This window comes from Symphalangus syndactylus, chromosome 22 (genome assembly GCF_028878055.3).
Source record: "Symphalangus syndactylus isolate Jambi chromosome 22, NHGRI_mSymSyn1-v2.1_pri, whole genome shotgun sequence".
In the NCBI taxonomy this organism is placed as follows: domain Eukaryota; kingdom Metazoa; phylum Chordata; class Mammalia; order Primates; family Hylobatidae; genus Symphalangus; species Symphalangus syndactylus.
The window spans coordinates 49,935,632-49,956,600 of NC_072444.2; the positions used below are offsets into that span (position 1 = coordinate 49,935,632).

At 51.0% G+C, this 20,969-nt stretch overlaps 1 long non-coding RNA gene across 1 annotated transcript; it reads right to left on the reverse strand.

Annotated features, from left to right (window-relative positions):
* Positions 1–1,749: 1,749 nt before the first annotated feature.
* LOC134735563 (uncharacterized) lies at positions 1,750–20,520 on the reverse strand. The gene is made up of 3 exons (XR_010118762.1): positions 20,389–20,520; positions 17,896–17,974; positions 1,750–1,959 (listed from the first exon to the last, which is right to left on the reverse strand). It is a non-coding gene; the product is annotated as an uncharacterized lncRNA (long non-coding RNA).
* Between the last annotated feature and the right edge of the window lie 449 nt (positions 20,521–20,969).

The following is a 20,969-nucleotide window of genomic DNA, read 5'->3' on the forward strand; positions in this document are numbered from 1 at the left end:
CCTTCAATGCTTGCAGAAGAGGGAATATTCCAGCACAGGTGCAGGATCCATGCTAACTAAAACATAGTTATCCACCACCATGGAACCACAGACAGGGCACAAGGACAGGGGCAGCTGAGGGTGGGTTCCTGATTCCCAGCGTGGGATGGGCGTACCCCACCCCCTCCACCAAGGCATGGGACTGTGTTTGCAGCTGACAGTATGGTCATACGAAGGAGTTTTGCAAATGACCTTGGCCCTGGAGGCGCAATGACTGAATGAAGCTTGAACTTCATCACTGAACTCTGCAGGACCTGCAGGAACAAGTTGGAAGCTCAGTTTCCTCATCTGCAAAATGGGGGAATAATAGTGAGATGACGGTGAATGTTAAATGACATCGCCCATTGTTATCAGGGTTTTGGCTGTCACCATTCATCGAGTACCTCCCTCCTGTCCACTAATGCTTTACACACCCCGAGAGAAGCTCCTGTGGATTAGAGGTGTTAAGGGAGCCGCCTAGGATGGCACAGCTTGGCAGAAGGGTGGAGCCAGGGTCCACCTGGGTCTGTAGAATTCCTCTGCTCTCCTTGGCCTGTCCTCTGAACTCCTGGGGATTTGGCAGATTCTCCTTTCAGGAGAGAAGTTAGAGGTTGAGTCTGTGCTTTGCATTCTGCCAACCCAGAACCCTGGGGCAGGTTGTGCCTGGGCCTGGCTGCTGGCTGGCACTGAACAGCAAAACAGTCCCAACCAGAGCCGGGCACCTGGAGGCCGGTGGTGTGCAAAGCCCTTCCTCCTGAGGAGTGCAGGTTCACTGGCCCAGCCCACCCAGCCCTGCTGCACCAGGCAGCGGGCTCCAGAAGAGGAGGGATGAAGCCTCAAGCCCTGCCCACTGAGGAGCCCAGTATTCCCCCTGGGGTGGCAACAAGTCCCGCCTGCCACGGAGGTGCCAGGACCCACCACAGAGAGGGAGATGAGAGAGGGCCCTAGAGAGGACTACAGAGACCACTTGCAAGGAGTAGGGGATGGATGACAGGGATGAGTGGGACTGGGGCGAGGAGGAGGGAGGGAGGGAATTGCTCAGCAGGGCAAGGACACAGGATTGAGTGCTATGTGGGGTGGGGGCACCTCAAGAGACAGAAGAGAGGAATGGGTACCGTGGCAAGGGTCAGGGGGCATTCACTGACAGAGAGGAGAAGAGCCTGCCAGGCTATGCATGGTTTGAAAGCTGGAGTTTAGACTTGATGTGATAAAAATGGGGAGCCACGGTAGCCTCTTGAGTGAGGGAAGGCTAGGGATGGGCTGAGGAAGGGGTAGAAATGAAAGAGACAGGTTACAGATGCCAGTCTCTGTGCCCATCCACGACTGGTCTCTAACCCACTTCATCCCCTGGCTTCAGTTCATTTACTAAGTTACCCTTGGGAGCTACCCTCAGAAATCCCATTTTCAAATGACGTGAGAAAACACTCCTGGCATAACACAGAGTGAAAAGCTAAGAAGCAGCTGAAGCTGTGCTTTGTAATCTCGATTTGGTGAGAGAAGTCTGCACGTGTGTCTGTGTTTGTCAGGATACCACTGCCCCGGGCCTTCTTGGTGATGTTGGTTTTTTGTCCTTTTTCTTCTTCTTTGACAAAATTTCCTTCACCTTGGGAGGGTTCCTCGCCTTAGCCCTCTTTGCCCTTGGGGTAGGCGGCGCTGGCTTCTGGTTACAAATGACCCAGGCTCTGGATTTTGTGGTGTTCCAAGTCCATTAGGGAAGGACAAGTGTGGCAGGGAGAGGTAGAATGTCAGGAGAAGCAGGTGCTGGGGAGGGCTCCCCCAAACTTTCAGGAGTTTCTCTGTGCCTGGGCTGGCCTTGGGGAAGAGGGAGTCAGTGGGCCTCTGGGGGCTGCTCCGCAGGTGCCAGTTTCCAAATTCTCCTGAGACCCCCATGCCTGAGAGAGACACACACCACTGCAGAGCCGCGGTTCCTCCTGAAGTCACCTATATGGACAAACACAAGTGACAGATGACCCAGGACCCCTTGACATCCCTCCCCATCCAACACACCTTGGCACTGTGTGGGATTCAGAACCAGGGACCATCCAGGGGTTGGGGGGAAGCTCAGAATCCACACTCAATGGATTCCAGGCCAGAGTGACGTGCTGCTTTCTACAGGCCCAAGCTGGTGGCCCGAGAGGTCTCCGCATTAAAAGTGCTAAAAACAAAAACGAAAAAACAAAAAAAAACAGCCTGGAGGGATTGCACCAACCCTTACTAGCAATTCTCTCTGCAGGTCTGTAGGTGGCATGATGGTAATTTTTCTTTTCTTCTTAATAATGAACTATATTTTTCTAATTTTCTACAATGTGCAGATGTGAATTCTAAAATTAGAAGAGAAAAGGGAAACTAAAGCAAAACTAGTCAGAAAGACTAGCTCTGGTGAAGCCAGGCTTAGGGGGACCAGGACAGAGAGGTTTTGCCGGAGGGCCAGGTTCCCAGTGTGGCTTCCGCACTGGACCCAGGGGCAGAGAGACTCCAGAGCCCCACGTGGCATGTACACACTCCTTGCCCCACTGCTCAGCTGCTTCTCCCCACCATCACTCGCTCCTGGAGGCCAGACGGTGCTGCTACCATGCTCCCAATTAGAGCCATCCCCATTACTGCCCAGTGGAGGGGCACCAAGGGCTGTGCTGTGCACCCCCCACCAGCCCTGGCCAGGCCTCATTCTTCAAAGTGCGTTAGAGCCCCAGGTTTCTTCTGAAGACACAGAACATCTTACCCCTCATAGACCCCTCTGCCCCACCTCCTCTCCACCTTTCTCCTTCAGGGTCTCCTGCTCGTAATGTCATCCACATCCTTCCAGTGTCTTGATTATAAGATTTGCTCCTGCTAGCCAACAAGACATTTAGTCCTAAGAATCTGACCTCACAATCCCTCTCACCAGCCTCTTCATCGCCTGTGTTTCCCCATCTCTGACCTTCCTTTTGTTCATTCCAGTGGGCCCCTTGCTGGTCTCCTCGTCTCCTCTCCATCTACCACCCACAAAGCCACACCAGGAAAGAAAAAGTACTGGGATTGAACTTCTCTGTTCAGAATGACTTTGATGATATTTTCCTTCTATCAGTGCTTATAGGGTCAGATCCAAGTTCCCTTTCCTGCAGCCCGAAGGCCTCCGTGATCAGTCCTGGGAGAGTGGAATGCCTGGGGCTTACTACTCCCAGCCCTCGCTTCCAGGGCAGACATTACTAATCAATGGCAGCACACTCCCCCTGCTAATCCAGGATGTGGCTTCCAAGTCCTCTTCAGCAAAGGTATCAGGCACCCTGTAACTGATCAAAGTTGGCCATCTCATATCCAGTTATAACCCACAGGCCTACACTTCTTTCTCTTCCCTATCCCATTCCCCTACTGTTCAGCCACATGGGATGTATTGGCACTCTCACATTGGGATACTCGAGCAGGTTTAAGGATTGGACCAACTACAGGTACTTGCAGGCGTGGGGTGATGCGAGGGATGGTGCAGTGCTCCATGACTAGCTTTGCTGCTACCACCCCTCTGCCTAAAGGGGCAAGGATCCCAGAAGGAGAGAGTTGCTTTGAAAAGAGTCATCTGGCTGAGGGACACAGTGAACCCCAAAGCAGCCCCAAATGGTCAGAGTCAGGGAATAAGTGCCCTGGCCTCCTTCTCCCTCACCTGCCTGTGGTCCCATTGTCTGAGTCCCACTAAAGCTGGAGGGTGGGAGAGCCTCTTGCAGTAGATGTCACAGGGGGGAGCACGGCTTGGGGGAACTGGGCACCCCCAGAAGCATCCAGCCCACAGCAGGATGCCCTGCTCGGCCCCACAGAGGAGACAGAAGGGACAGGCCAGGCTCACGGACAGGCTGTCAATGTGTTACCCATTCCATACCACCGTACTCTTGCCACCAAGTTCCGTCTACCTGTCTGACTGTCCTGCTGGCTTCATTTGCCAAAACCTACTTCTCCTTCCAGCCAGCCTCGGAGCCACCTCCTCCTTGAAGCCTCATGGATTGCCCTTTCTGCTGGGTCCTCAGTACTTCCCCAGTTACAGGTCATCATTCCTTCCTCTGGACTTCAAAAGCAGTTCCGCAGCAGGGGACATCTGCGGGAGCCAGGCCTGTGCAGTGGGAAAGGAGAAGCCATCCTCCCACGCGATGGACGAGGACTCAGAAGCTGAGAGAGTGTTTCTGGTGTGGTCAAGGTGTCTGGCCCCAAATCCAGCATCCTCTCTCCACAGAACCCTCGCCCCTGTCTTCAGCCAACGTCCCTAATATGGCTTCCCACCCACCTGGCTGCTGGGCACACCTCGCACCATCCCACCTCTAACCCCGTCTCTCCCCCGCAACCCCACTGCCACCCAGACCAGGAGAGCAGGTTTGAGAAGCGCCCCTTGGCTGCTGGTGGCACACAGACTTGCAGCAGACCCTGAGGCTCCTCAGCTTTCTTCTGGTGTCCTTTGGGGACCTTGTCCTATTGACTTGGGGATAAGTCACAGAACTCTTGCAGCCACATTGAAGAAGTACATGAGCCAACCTCTGGTGAGGCCGACTCTGCCACCGCTGGACCTGTCCCTGGGCCATTGCCTCGTGTGCTCACTCTGAAAGCCTGCCTGACCCTCAGTCTCTTTTTTGCTGCTCCCTAGCCTCTGTGACCCACCTGTGGACAACTGGTCTTGATCAGCTGTATGTGAGTGGACCCAGGCTCAAGTCAACTGAACTGAACTGAACAAACATCTGAGAATCTGGCATGTCAGGCTGTCCTGGGCACTGGGAGTGTCAAGGTGACCAGGACACAGTCCTTGCTCTCTGGGTCCTCACATCTAACCAGAGGGATGGCATGTGCCATGTAAAGGATACTAGCATATGCCAAGAGCAATAGTGCTAACAGTCACACAGATAGAACAGGGAGAATGGATGTTAATGTGCATATTATCAGGGAAGGCTTCCTGTAGGAGGTGGTAGGGCTGGATTTTCCAGTTAAGATAGGGGTCTTGTTCTATAGCTGCTCTAGTCTTCATATAGAAAAATAATTTCTTTTCTCTGGATGGCTAGAGTGGGCAGGGTGATGTCCTGTATGAATCAAGGTCTGGGGCTCAGCCACAATCATCCTGCACAGCTGGTGGGAACTGACCCCAGGAGTGGCATGGCCGCCTTCCTCATTATCAGGGTGGAAATTACCAGTGTCCCCACATCATGGCCTTCATACTCATAACAAATTGTAGTGTCTCAGCCCCCAAAGCCCAGAGCGGCTGGGCACATTAACAAGAACCTCAGCTAGCAACAATATGCTGCCTCAAATACAAGCTTGGCCCTAAAGCCCCCTGCGCCAAGCAGCCCTCTCCTGTTTATTTCCATTCCTTACCTAAGCCAACCTCATTAGTCTCCCCAAATATTCCCCCTAATTATGCTCCAACGGAGGTGGGGGGCACATGTCCTTATGGTCTGGGCAGCCGGGATTCCTAATAAAAAGTCATCATAATAATTAAGAACAACGATTAGGCTCCTTTCCGCTGCCCGGGATCACTCCAGCCCCATCAAAACTGGCTCCAGACCAGGTGCTAAGCTCTGCAGCGCTGCCCAGGCATTTATTCCGAGCATGCTGCCCTGGCAAGCGACTCCAGTCCTCCTGCTCCCCACCTGATAACGAACATCTGCTGGTGCTTCCTGGGAGTTCAAGGACTTTGGGAGAGGCGGCTTAGAGGTTGTATAGTCAGAAACCAAAACCACTTCCATCTCTACTCCCAAAAGCATGAAGGAACCCCATCTGTGCCTTTGGGTCCATGCTCTCCTTACCCCAGGGATGTCCTTCCTTCCCACCCACCCGTTCATGTGGCCCAGCCCTCTCAGTATTCCCATACTCGGCTCTGGGCACCCTCCTCTGGACGCGTATCCTGGCAGCCCTGGGCGGCCTGGTAGGCACCTCCCCTGGGCTCCCACAGCCTGCCTTGCAGCTGCTCCTATGGCGCTCTCGCTGCGGTTCACTTGTGTGTCTCAGAGGTGCAGGCTCACTCATTTCTGCCTCCCAGGGCTGAGCTCAGTGCCAGGCAGTGAGTGGGCCTCATTACGAGTCTGTTGAATGAGTGACGAGAGCTATAAGATGCCCAAGAAGGAATTTCAGAAATAAACAGAATTTTAACATCTTCTTCTTTTCTCCCTTTGGATAAAGGTTCCCAGGATCTAAGCTGAGCTCCTAGAATTAGCAAGGTGGAGGGTAGTCATTCATGCTCTCCCTCTGAAGACATTAGTCACACTTGGCTTTACCCACAACAGACACAGCCAAAGTCTTAATACTCTCATGACGATGGCCACAGCCCAAGGGTGACTGCTGCAGTTTCAGGCTGATGATCTTCCAGCCCTGCAGGCCGGGGCAGCCGTGTGGCTGGGGGTACATCAGCCAGGCTTTCTGTAGCATTTCTCCATCTGCACAGTCTTTGAGTGACAGCAGGTGGTGGGATAGGGGTCAGGGCTCCTTCTTCACTTGGGATGTCCCAATCGAAGTGGGGAAGGGTTTGAATCTTCCCTTTCCTCCCCACAGGGAGGGAAGTGGGGAAGAGTCCAGAGAGGGTGCTCTGTTTCGTGCAAGCAGCCAGAAACTTGGAGAAGAGGGCGCTTTCAAAAGTCTGGCAGGGTACAAGGGGCCAGGCTAGCCCTGGGTGAATAGAGTGCCTTCCCCCTTGGGATTCCAGAACGACCCGAACTCTCACCACCCCTCCCCAGCGGGATCATGTGGTGAGGGGCAATGCCAGGGCTGTTTGTCCTGGCTGTGTCATCTCCATCCCAGGGTCAGTAGAAGCACATGCATGCACACACACGTGCATACGCACATGTACACACACGTGCACACACACGTGCATACACACATGTACACACACATGTGCACACACACATAGCAAGAACTTTGGAACTAAAAACATTTTAAACACTCACTATTATCCTGCGGCAAAGCACCTGCCCTCCTAGGGAACAGGAAGAAGTTCATTCATCGGCTCAGCAGGCATTCTCTGAGCATTTGCCCAGGCCAGGCAGCAGGCTAGGGGCTGGTGCAACTGTGAGCAAAGTGCACCCTGGCTGGGCCTTTGTGAGCCTTGCAGGGTGGAGGGAGAACCAGGCCTTAAACAAGCACACAAAGCAAAGTATCGTTAGAAACCAGGACAAGTGCCATGGAGGAAAGTGCCGGAGCGAAGGGAAAGCTCGGCAGGGGCCTGGCCTTGTCTGGGGTCAGGGAAGGCCATCTCTGACAAAGTGACTTTGGATGTAAGAGCTGAAGGACACTCGGGTTATCCAAGTGGGCAGGGAAGGGGCAGCAGTGGGAGTAGGGAGTGAGGTTCTGGGATGAGAGAACCACCTGGGCAAAGCCCCTGGGGCCAGCTAGAGACGCGTAAAATGGAGAAGCCGGTGGGATGGGCAGCATGGAGAGACAGGAACCAGAGGGGTTGCAGGGGTCATAGCACCAGGGCCCGTGGGTGACAAGTGACTGCTGGTCCTTGTTGTGGGTGCATGGGAAGCATGATTGAATCTCCTGGCTGTAGGGCAGAGAGCCATGGGAGGGCCAAGAGCGGATGTGGAGGATGAGTGAGCGCTCTTTACCTGACCCTGGGGAGAGGCCAGGGTGGCAGTGGCGTTGCCTCACTGGGGGATGGGTTGACCAGGGAGATTCCAGAAAAGGTGGCATCAGGGATGTTCCCTGACGTGCTGACTTCCATAAGGGATGGATGGGAAAGCCGGGGCAGGGGTCTGTGGGGCTGTTCAGCATCTTGAGCTGAGGCTGGGAGTTGGGAAGAAGGAAGAAGGGGTTCATGGAGAGAGGGTGCTGGGGGCTGGGCTCCAGGGGCACCACATACTCCCCGCCTGCTCTCCACCTCTCCGTGAGCCCCGTCCCCACCTCCCTCTGACCTCCAGAAAGAGGGGAGAGAGAGGAGCACATCTTAAACCAGCTCTGAAAGCAAGCAACCCTGTTTAAAAAACACTTCCATAAGAGATGGCCCTTTTTAAGCCAAAATATGAAGGATATTCAAAATAAGTAACAAACTATGAACAGAAACGTGGAATGAGAACTTGAAAGGGGAATAAACATAGCCAAAAAGTATGAATGTGAGGCTGCGGCTGAGCCCCTCCCCACGAATGTGCTGTCCCAGAGCCCTCCTGCAGCCTCCCGCTGGCAGATGGCTCCAGCCTGGGCTTGATCCCGGCGGGGCCTCCCGGGAGTTCTGGTTACCTCCTAGGGAGTTCCTGAAGTGTGTTCCCGGCTCCAGCAGCAGCAGCACCTGGGAACTGGTTAAAACTTGAATTCCGAATCCAAGGCTCGGGGTGAGCCCAACAAGCTGTGGGACTTTCTCGTTATTTTGGTTTGTTCTGCTTTTTAAAAAATTGAGGTGAGTTGGCCGGGTGCGGTGGCTCACACCTGTAATCCCAGCACTTTGAGAGGCTGAGGTGGGCCTCAGGATCACCTGCAGTCAGAAGCTGGAGACCAGCCTGACCAACATGGAGAAACCCCGTCTCTACTAAAAATGCAAAATTAGCCGGGCGTGGTGGCACATGTCTGTAATCCCAGCTGCTTGGGAGGCTGAGGCTGGAGAATCGCTTGAACCCAGGAGGCGGAGGTTGCAGTGAACCGAGATTGCATCATTGCACTCCAGCCTGGGCAACAAGAGCGAAACTGCATCTCAAAAAAAAAAAAAAAATTGAGGTGAAATTCACATAACATAAAATTAACAATTTTAAATTGTTCAATTCGGTGACATTTAATGAACTCACAATGTTGTACAACCACCAGCTTTCTAGCACCCAAACAGTATTCTCACCCCAAAAGAAAACCCATCCCTATTAAGTGGGGCTTCCCCAGGTCCCTACCCCTAGCCCCCCTCAATCAGCAATCTGCTTGCTGTCTGTATGGATTTGCCTATTCTGGATATTTCCTGTAGATGGAATCATGCACTGTGTGGCCTTTTGTGCCTGGCTTCTTTCTCTTAGCATCATGTTTTTGGGGTTCACTCATGTTGGAGCCGCATCAGCACTGGAGTAGTTTGTGTGGCTGAATAATAGTCTATGGGTTTTATAGACCACATGAATCTGTGTTTTTACTAGTCCTCTGGGTGATTCTGATGAACACTCAAGCTTGGGAACCACCACCCTACGATACCAGAACTGAAGCGCCAGGAGGGCCCTTTCTCTCCCCTAGCATGCACTGCCCACCCCACCACCTCCATCCACACACCTGGGACACCTGCAGAGCTCACCCACCAGTGCAGCTCATGACAGAACATCCGGACCTGCAGATTCACATCCAACACAGTACCTCGCAGGGCTCTCTGCTCAGAAACATTTTGGATGTGTTGTGATTAAACTTAAATGTAGTAAAAACGAATCATTTTGAAAATGTTCCCCTGGGTCAGACCACTCGTTAGTTCAGAGTGGACATTCTTTCCCTCACAAAGCCAAATTAGCCAGCAGGGGATCCAGGGCAAGGCGTCAGGGGGCAGAGGGACCAACAGCTTTAGAGCCCTGCTCTGCACTTGAAGCCTGGCTCTGTCACTAATTAGCTGTCTGTCCCTGGGCAAGTCTGTATCTCTCCAAGTATCAGTTCCCCCATCTGGAAAGGGCGGCAGTGAGGAGTACCCAGAATGAGGCTCTACAAATAGAAGCTATTATTTGCCATTTTCATAGCTTCAACAAAGTTGCACGCATGCTGGGACAAACTTGTGTGGTTAAGAAGCTGGGATTTTATCCTGAACACAATAGGAGACACTGGAAGGCTTTTGGCTTTAGGCGAGTGAGCAACAAGAGCCCATTTACCTTCTAAGAAGATCCCTCTGGTTTCTGTGGGGATCATATTATAGTTCCCAGTGTCATCCCCTTAGCTCACACCCACTGGCACCCCCCACCTCCACAAGGCCACTGCACCTCCCAGAACTGTCTGAGCCTGGGGAGGACCCAGCTGAGACCCGCATAGACCCCCCACCCGCAACCCTCACTGATCAGCCATCACCTCTGAGATGGTTGCTTCTCTGACCCTGAGTTTACAGATAAGGAGACCAATGGCTCAAGAGACAGACTCAGACCCAGGCCCATCAGCCTGCCAAGGCCAGGCACTTCCCCCAGCACACTGTGCTGGCCTGCGGTATTAGAAGGGGATGCCCAGAGTCTCTGGTCCGGGCCTCCTGGTACCCAGACCTCTGCAGGCCTCCACAGCAAGGCACCTGGTACTCAGGTCCTCTAGGCCACCGTCAGGGCTGGGCAGGCACCTGGTCACCATCAGAGAAAGAGCTGGGAGCCAGGGGTCCCCTCAGGCACTTCCATAGCACCCTATTAAATGCTTCCGGGAGTGAATCTCAATTTGGACACACACTAGCTGTGTGACCTTGGCCAAGCCACTTAACCTTTCTGAGCCTCCACTTCCTGACCTGCAAAAACAAAATAATAATAGCTGCTAGCCTTCAGTATTAAGGGGAGAATGAGACATAAGAGTGTATTTTCTGCTCCAAAAGGCTGGTGAGGCAGGGTCCCCCTCTGCCGCCCCCTTACCCTCCCACCTACTGCCCGGCCACTTCCAGCCGCCCAGCCTAGGTTCCTTCCACACAAGATGAAAACAGTCCGGTCTGGAGGCCGCCAACAGCATCACTCCCAGCTGCAGCCACCTCTGCCCCAGGAGCCCGGGTGAAGGGCAGGTGGTGACTTGAAGGGGAAATTGTCCTGCACGTTGTCCTCGGAACTTCGAGGAAGCTGGTGACACACCGGAGTGTGGACATTAATGCAATCGTTGGGTAATTCAATCACTTTATAGAAGTTGATCTGCCCTTTTTATTACAATTACTGTCGGCTGGGGTGTTTCGTTCCTTCACTGAAAATAAACATCATTTATCATACTTGTAAAGATTAGCCCCCGACAGCTACAGCTCTTGCTTTGCATAAATATGTATTAATGTTGGCCCTGCCCGCAGTGTGGGGAGAAGTCTATATTTCACAAGACTGATTAGGCCCTGTCACCACTGCTTTAAGTAATGTCTTATCATGACTGATACGCCCCGACTGCAAAACAGGAGCCGGGGGAGGGCGGGGGCTGCTCCAGGCAATTTATGGTGGCACCAGAAGGAAAAACAGGCCTGGGAAGGTGGGCATCTGTTTCTTCTGGGCCTGAGCCCATCCCCGAAGCTCGGTCTGTGCCTTCTCCCAAGGCCCCTGCCTAAAAAGCAAAGGCTGCCCATAGGGGTGTCGGGGCCCAAGAGTTCCACGCCCACGGGGGAGTCTCATTCCAACCTTGCGTGTCCTCCTCTGACACCACTGAGGTTCTGTCTCTCCTTTCCTCTGCTGCAGGGAGGCGCATCTGTGAGGCAGTTATCTGTCAGGAGCTCCTGTTGCATCGATTGCCCTCCGCTCTGCCATGCCTGCTGTTGGCACCCAGATTGGTCCCAGCCCGGGCCTCTCTCCTGTGCTCAGCCTGGTACCCACAACCTCCTACCTTGCCCATTTGCCCTCCACATACACTCCGGGACTCCATGCCACCCATAGGACAGTGCCCAAGCTCCTCAGGAGCCAAACAGAATCAGGCTTTTGGGACCTCCAGGGGCTGCCTCCTGCCACCCTCCTCCTGCTGCCAGACCTTCCCTGGCCTCAGGCACACCGGGCTCCTCCACTCTCCTTCGTGCTCGAGCCCACCCTGTGGTTTCACATGTGCGTGCTTCTGGACCTGAGCGGACGCCTTCTCCCTGCATCCACCCAAGCACCCACTCAGAGTCATGGCTCGGCTCCAGGCCTCCTTCTCCCCGCCCCTCCTTGGCCGGGAGAGTCAGTCCCTGTAAGTATACCAACCAGGAACTTGGGCAGAAATCCTCTTAGTCATCCCCAGGTCCCAGCACCCTGTACAGTGATTGGCACAGGGTGGGTGCTGAATAAATTGTGGCTTCAAACAAAACAAAACAAAACGGTATAAATGATTAAGAACTCATTTTGCTGAAGAGACTCTTTTTTTTTTTTTTTTTTTGAGATGGAGTCTCACTCTGTCATCAGGCTGGAGTGCAGTGGCACAATCTCGGTTCACTGCAACCTCCGCCTCCCGGGTTCAAGCAATTCTCTGCCTCAGCCTCCCAAGTAACTGGGATTACAGGCACCCACCACCACGCCCAGCTCATTTTTGTATTTTTAGTAGAGACAAGGTTTCATCATGTTGGCCAGGCTGGTCTCGAACTCCTGACCTCATGATCCACCTGTCTCAGCCTCCCAAAGTGCTGGGATTAGAGGTGTGAGCCATGGTGCCCAACCTCTTCCATCTTTTTAAGAAGGCTGACCTAGATCCTGTAGAGCTGTGCTGCCCAGTAAGGTAGCCATGAGCCACAAGTGATGATTTACACTTAAACTAATTACAACTAAATGCAATTTAAAGTTCAGTTCCACAGCCCACTAATGACATTTCTAGTGTTCAATAACTCCTGTATTAGACAGCACAGACATAAAGCACTTCCATGGTCCTGGAACATTCTGTGGGTCAGTGCTGTTGGATGGGGTTCCGGGGTGCCTGGAAGGAGTGGACCGGAGTGTGGTGGGGCTGGAGAAGGGACCCTGGTGGCACATTCTACCTGAGGATGTCAGCAGGCAGATTCAGGTCACTCACGGAGCATGATCTGAATCATGTGGGAGGCTGGCCTCAAAGCTAAGTGTCACCTCGAGATTTTGGTGCACAGATGGGTGCTGGTGTGAATGCCAAAGTTGGTTTTGAGTGACACCACTGTTACTGTCATGAGCTGACAAAAAAAATAGGATGAAATGACAAAGCCTGGCTGGTGTGTCCAGCAAGGAGAGGAACGTGCCACGTGAAAGCCTGAGCACCCCCCATGGAGCAGGATTTCAGACAGAAACTGTGGAGGAAGGACTGACTTCAGAGTGTCCACGCTCTGCAAGACAGAACATAGGCACAGAACACTAACATTTTCCTTGATTTTACGGTTGCACTTGATTACATTTGTAAACTCATCTGGGCTATACAGTTCTGTAAGAAAAAATTTATGTCTTGTTTGATGCTCCCCTATTTTAAAAACATAATAACTGTAATGTAAGATACTTGAACGTTTTTCCTTTAAGGTGTCCATTGCTGAGCAGGCAGAGATTCTTATCTGTGCTGTCCACCTGCACCCCAGCACCTATTGCAGTGTGTGGTGCATAGTAGATGCTCATTAAATAGCTGAGAAATGAGTGTACAGAATCATGAGAGGACAGCCACGTGGATGGTGAGTGAAAATCTTGGAAGCACAAAGTAGATATCAAATGGATGTTTGCTAAGTAAGTAACTGAATGAATGAGCAAATTTATGAACAAATGAATGAATGAATGGCTGTCAGGCAATGGGAGCACGGTTGAGGGAGGTAGGAGCAGGGCTCAGTCAGGCATCTGGCTGCATCTGTATCTCACCTGGACCTGGAGACCTTGTAGAGTCTGCGGCTGCCTCAGTGTTCCCAGCCCCTGCAGGACCTTGCCCTCCCTTTGTGCCATCCTCTCTCCATCCCCACTCGCCTCCTGCTGGCTCCTGCTGGCTCCCGCTGGCTCCCGTGGGCTGTTAGGAAGAGTCTGGGCCTGTTCTACTTACTTACGCCACCTTATAGGACAGAGCAGCTGCTCCCCTGCCAGACAGTAGCAAGGGCATTCACACACCAAGCAATTCATCCCTTTAAAATGTACAACTCAATGGTTTTTAGTGTATGCACAAGTACATGCAACTATCACCACAGCAAATTTGAGAAGGTTTTCATCATTTCAAAAAGAACCCCTATACCCTTCAACTATCGCCTCTATGGCACCTTTCTCCCCCTAACTCCCTGCCCCTAACAACCGCTAACCTACTTTCCGTCTCTCTAGCTTCCCCTGGCATGGGTACTCAGGTGAGCAGGGTATACGGCATGCACCCTTTTGTGAGTGGCTTCCTTCAGTCAGCACCATGTTTTCAAGGTTCATCACATGTAACATGCTGGCTCCTTTTTATGGCTGAATATTGTATGGATAAAACACATTTTACTTCTCCATTTGTCTGTTGGTGGACATTTGGATCATTTCCGCCTTTTGACTATTATGAATAGTGCTGCTATGGATGTCTGGTTCTGGTGGATGTCTATTTTCAGTTGTCTCAGACCTACCCCTTGTAGTGAAATCACTGGGCCCCATAGAGGAAAAATAGTTTCCCCCGTATCCATGTCTCAGCATCCCTTCCTCAGCCTGAGAGAGAGATCTGCTGTGGGATGACCCCAGGGAACCCTCCCCAGGCCCCAGGAAGCCACGGCCAGGTAGGAGTGGGGCGCACACTGCCTGCTGCTTCGGAAGGTGGGAGGCTCATATTCACAGACACAATTTTGGAAGCTCTCAGTTTTCTCTAGCTAGGTCCCTCAAGCACCCTGGCTTCAGATCTTCGCTTACAACGACTGTGTGTTGCTGAAGCTGCTAGTGGTTGGGTTGGTCCATACAAACCATTTTGCCCGCTGAGCTGTCTGTGGGAGTCAGGTGTGTCGCTTTGGGCTGGAACCCTTATTTGCTGATGGGAGACCCCTCCCTCACTCTCAGTCTCTCTTTTCATCTGCCACCACGAGTGGTGATGTTGGAGACGGTGGCTTCTTTATCAGCTTGGGTTCCTAAGTGACTCAGGAGCAGATGCAACAAGAAACAAACCCTTGATGTTGTAAGCCACTGCCGTAATGGGGTTGTTTGTTATTGCAGCATAACCTGGCCTTTTCTGATGGAAAACCCAGATGCCTGGACCTCCTTCCTCCAGTCCGTGGGCATCCTTGCCAGCAGCTGGTGCAGAGCACTACCTCATTCCCAATTCCAGATGTGTGCAGACCCCCTAACTCCTCGACCCAGGACTGGGTGGGATGGGGCTCCATCTCAACATCTGGAGCACGTGGAAGGGCCAAAGGCATTTCTTGCCTGGGTTACTTACCATAAACAGACCCCTCCCTGTGAACATCATGGAATCCACAAAAAGTCCTCCCTTTGGAGGGTCTTGCATATTTATTCATTCTTTTTTTTCTTTTTTTTTTTGAGACAAAGTCTTGCTCTGTCACCCAGGCTAGAGTACAGTGGCACGATCTTGGCTCACTGCAACCTCTCCCTCCAGGGTTCAACCAATTCTCCTGTCTCAGCCTCCCGAGTAGCTGGGACTACAGTGCATGCACCACACCCAGCTAATTTTTGTATTTTTAGTAGAGACAGGGTTTTGCCATGTTGGCCATACTGGTCTCGAACTCCTGACCTCAGGTGATCCACCAGCCTCAGTCTCCCAAAGTGCTGGCATTACAGGCGTGAGCCACTGTGCCCAGCCAGATCTGGACTTTCTACCTCCTTTCACAGATTCCATGGTCTGTGAAACAAACAAACAAACAATAAAATCCCTATTTAGTTGAGGCTCTGCAGTCCAGTTTCTGCTACTTGGTCCTAATTGAAAACATAAACTGAAACTCTTATCAGGCTACTTCCTTGCTCAAGAGGCAGCACAGGGACGCCTGTCTTCCACCACATGAAGTCTAAATGCATTGGCCTGACACTCATGGCCATCTGCCACCCTTCCCCACAATCCATTGTGTCTCCAAGTTGGATGGTTTCGCTTGCTCCTGGCCCCTCTCCGTTACCCAGGCCCACTTGGCACCTTCTCCCCACGGGAGCTCCTCTACCATTTCATCTCCTCCTTGGAAAACTCCCCTCAAAACTTTGACTAGCTGAAATGGTACAATGCCTCCACTCCCCATTCAGGATCAGCTTCCAGAGGGCACAAGCCAAGTCTCTTCCTCTCTGCAACTCCTGGCCCCTGGGTGTCATAGGTCACCTATGTCATGGCCCATGCATGTCATAGGTACTCCACAAATGCTTTAGGGGTGGGTGGTATGTTAGGCTGTTCTTGTACTGCCATAAAGAAATACCTGAGGCTGGGTAATTTATAAAGAAAAGAGGTCTAATTGGCTCATGCTTCTGCAGGCTGTACAGGAAGTATGGTGCCGGCATGTGCTTGGCTTCTGGGGAGGCCTCAGGGAGCTTTTGCTCATGGAGGAAGGTGAAGTGGGAGCAGGCAGGTCACATGACCAGAGCAGGGGCAAGAGAGTGGGTGGGGGAGGTGCCACACACTTTAAACAACAGGGTTTCCTGAGAACTCACTTGCTATCTCAAGGACAGCACCAAGCCCTGAGAGATCCACCCCCATGACCAAAACATCTCCCACCAGGCTCCATCTCTAACACCGAGGATGACATCTCAGCATGAAATCTGGAGGGGACAAACATCCAAATTATATCAGGTGAACACCATGATTCTGTAATGCTATATTATATGTGATATGGAACATACTTTATGTTATACATAAAGGTATCAGTAAGTGTTACTTATTGGTCAACTATTCTGTAAAAAATACTGTAGTAGGCATTTAATTTTTTTAAAAAATTGTTTTCTTTTGTATACCAAAAGAATAAATGTTATCTGTTGAATATAAAAAAATACGTTAAATCATGTATCCAAGCCCCTGCACTGGTAACATTTGGATAAATATCTTTTAAGATAGACATGGTATATTATATATAGACAGACAGGAAATGATAAAGAGGGAGAAAAGGGATTGCTATATAATAATTTTTTACTCAAATTTCAAAGTGCCGGCTACCCTTTTACTAGATATTTTAGATTCATAGCTTCATGCATATCCACATTTTACACATGAAGATACTGAGGCTGAGAGAAGCAAATTCACATACCCAAAGTCATGCAGCTAGGATAGTAGCAAAGTAGAAATTTAACAGAGATCTGTGGAACTCCAAAGTCTGTGTTCTTCTACTCCACTCAACTTACATCACCTTACATATATTTGACATCACTTACATATATTTGACATCAGGTATTCAAACAAAATAAATCACATAAAATGCATGCCACACCATTTATACACTAATGTAGCTGTTGGCAGGTTTTGCTTGCATCTATACGCACAAACCTGTGTACCTTTTGCCTGGAGTTTTAATCTGGAGTCTATGGGCCTCTCAGGACACAGACGGGCTTTGGTAGCCCATGAGCCCCCTGAAGAATTGTTTAAAGTTTTCTGTGTAAGTCTGAATGGCAAGTTTTATAAGGGAGGATTTATAACTTCATGAGATTTTTACAGGGCCTGTGACCTCATCCTGGCCAGGAAACACTGACATATTGTATGCAGGTGTTCATACCAGGTTAGAGGAGGCATAAACAAAGGCACTTGTCACCCAAGTGTGCAACTGTGTGCTGTGCCTGACACAGGCCTGCGAGTCCAGCCCCCAAGCTCTCACATCCGGTGGGACTGGCCTGGCTCAGCGTATGGAAGTCCCAGAGGTCCCAGAGTGAGTGATCAGAGAAAACCAGTGCATTTGGGGCTGCTGCACGGGCCAGTGGGGACAGGACAGGGGACATGGAAACAAGGCGGGGCTTATCACAGGTGAGACACAGCTCTGAGAGGGGGTCCCCTGGAGACTGAGCCACTGACCCAGGGCCAGTGCTTCCTGGGAAGAGGGAGGTTTTGCTTCTGGCTCTAGCTGGGCCTCAGAGGGGGCAGGACAGGGAGACTGGGCATCTGTGGGCTTAAGCACTAGATCTGGTTCTAGCATGAACTACCCCAATCTTGGGCATCTCTTCAGGTCCCTAGGCCTCAGTTTCCCCATACATAAAATTAGCTGCCTTGGTTAGAATCAAAGCACAACTAAAATATCATGCTCTTAGCTAAAGAGCCAGGCGCTGCAGCCAAGGTCCCAAATCAACAGTGCTGGCTGGCCACGATTGATTAGCTTGTTCATTGGTTTCATAACCCAGAGGCACTGATAACGCCAGCCCAGTCGTTCTCCAGAGGTTGAGAAAGGAGGCTGCAGGACGACGGGAGAAGGACATCTGAGAGGGGTGGGTATGCTGGGGGAGGCTGTGAACTTTTCAGATAGAGACATACCTGTTTCTTTCTCCACTGTAACCTCAGCTTCAAGAATCCTGCTTGGTGCAGTCGGTGCCTGTGTTAGTTCCTAGGGCTGCTGTAAGAAAGTGCCAACAACTAGGTGGCTTAAAACAATAGAAACATACTCTATTACAGCTCTGGAAGCAAAAAGGTCTGAAATCAAGGTGCCTGCAGGGCCCCACTCCCTCTGAAACCTTTGGGGGAATCCTTCCTTGCCTCTTCCAGCTTCTGGTGTGGCCAGAAATCTTTGGCCTTCTTTGGCTCGCAGTGGCATCACTCAATCTCTGCCTACATATTTGTCTGGGATTCTCCCTGTGTGCCTGTCTTTGCGTGGCGATCTTCTTATAAAGACACAAGTCATACTGTATTAAGGGCCCACCTTCAGATTATGGCCTCATCTTAACTAATTATATCTGCAATGACCCTATTTCCAAATAAGGTCCCATTCTAAGGTATTGTTAGGTTAGGACTTCAACGTATCTTTTTTGAAGGAAGGACAACATTCAACCCATAACAGTACTCAATAAATATTTAGTAAACAAGTGAGAGAGACAGATGGGCACAGGCTCTGTTCTTGGCAAGTCTTTGCTATGAGAAGATTGCCAAGGAGATAAAAATGAGCTTCTTGGGATATAATATCAAATAATTGCTACTCCTTGGGAAGAAGCCACAATTTGCTGTGCTGGAATTATTGAATCACGAGTGGAGAGTAAGGTGCATGTGAATGAAGAGAAGCAATGCTATGCGCGTATTAACCCGAGCACTTGACTTTGAGGACAGGACAGCAGGATGTGGCTGAGTGGAGGTGGCAGGAGACACATGGGACCATAATACTCACTGTCTTATTGCTGTGGCATTCTTAGTGCTGTTATTTTTGTCATTTTCCTAGCTTGATGCAAAAAAATTCTTTTTTTCACTTCTGCACAACAAAACAGCTTGTGTTTTGTAATTTTATATGGCTGATTTTGTGTACCTTTGACAATTCAGTCACACTTTGGACATAACATTTCACCTTGTAACTCATTTTTTTTTTTTTAAAAACCAGCCTTAATAAAAAGCTATTGTTTTAGTCAGCTGTGGCATTTGAAATTATCTAGGCTCCTTAAACCCTTTATTGTGGGGTTCAAGAATTCTGAACAGCTGGTGTATAAAGACCATCGCATAAAATGAAGGCAGGTGTCACTTGGTCCAATTCTGTAGAACAGCGGTGATTGAGGTCGAAAACTTCTACTTCCAGGACAAGTCGTTTAGACCATGGGGCTATTTATATTTTAGAGATGCCCAGACAGTTGCTCTGATTTAGGATTTACCTGCTGCAGCTGTTACTGACTCCTTGCTAGTCCAGGTTGAGTGTAGGGAACAGAAACCATGCCAGGTACTTTAAGCAGGAAGGGATTTAATACAGGCACTTAAAGATTTACAAAATCATCTGAAGAGGCTGATGGCTCAATTCCAGTCTGAGTCTCCAGGAATGACTACCGGAATACCAAGGAACAGGAAATTAACTCGAGGAACACACCGTCATAGCTGTGACTCAGGGAATCGGGAAGCTGGGATTAGGGAGCTGCCAGTGCCGTGGGCCTAAATCCTCAGTCATAGAGACAGCTGCCTTTTGACACAGAAAGCTGATGGCTGGCCATGGGGATGCTGAATCCAGCCACTGCTGCAACTGGAGCAGGAGGCTGGACACTGGTCTTTCCTGTTTGCCTTCTGTCTTCTAACGTCATGTAAGTGCTTCTCTTGCAGAACTGATTTTGTAACCAGGACCCTAACTGCAAAGGACTGTGGGAAATGTAGTTCAAGCTTTCAAATCTCTGTAGTAGGGGAAGGCACTCCAGAGAGGAAGGAATAAACGCCGAGGCTCATGGCTGTGTCCTGCTGATGACCCTTTCTTTGTTATGGGCCAGAAATAGCCATTCCCTAGACAGAGAGGAGGCATAAAATACATGACGTGCTCCAGGGAGAGAGAATGCAAGGATTACAGCCTCCTCACACCCACGTGGAACTGCACATAGGAGCTCCTTTCTCTAAGCTGGGCAGGGCTGTAAGGGCATTAAAAGGATGGAAGAATGCCTTAGAGCACAGCTGTCTGATGGAACTTTCTGCAATGATGGAAATGTTCCCGTCAGTGTCATCCAATACAGTCATCATTAGCCCCAGGTGGCTGCTAATCATTTGACATACGGCTAGTATGACCGGGTAACTGAATGTTTACTTATCATTAATTTAAATTTAAATTTACTTAGTCTCATCCTACTCCCATGGGGTAGTGGCTAGCATACTGGACAGTGCACTCTGAGGGGTGTCCAGAAAGGTGAGGCCAGGCGCCCTGACTTCCCAGCTATGCTCGAGGCTGGATCTGGTAGGGCCTGGAGAGAAAGCAGCAGAGACCGGCAGAGCCACCTGAAGAGGGAGCAGGACTCCTAAGGCAGGGGTGTCAGAGGCTTCTCTGAAGTGGCTGGTGTGTTAGATGCAGGGGCAAGGGCTCACCCTAGGAGACCAAGCAGAAGTCAAATCTTCAGTCTGAAGAAGATACTGGGGTCCAGGAGGCTGGAATGCCAGGAGGAGAAATCAGGGAAGAGTGAGGTGGGAGCATAGCAGGAGCAGAGTCTGGGGGACCCATAGCCAGGCCCGTATGACATCAGCAACGGGAGGGGACAAAAGATTCACATTAGGCCACACCCTGGTGGCCTGCAGATGTGGCAGGAGAACTCTTTAATTAGTCACTAAGAGTGCCAGTTTCCTATTGCTGCTGTCACAAATGACCACAAACTTGGCAGCTTAACCAGCACAACTGGATTCTCTTGCTGCTCTGTAGGTGAGAAGCCAACAAGGATCTCACTTGGCTGAGTGCAAGGCGTCTGCAGGGCTGTGTTCCCTCTGGAGGCTCCGCAAGAGAATCCATTCTCTGGCCTTCTCCACATCCCACCGGCGGTCTGCATTCCTCTCCCGTGGTCTCTGTGTGCATCCTTAAAGCCCATCACTGTGACCTCCGCCTCTGTCGTCACATCTTCTCTAACCCTGCCTGCTACCTCCCCCGTGGTTGGACCCCATGATGCACTGATGCGTGA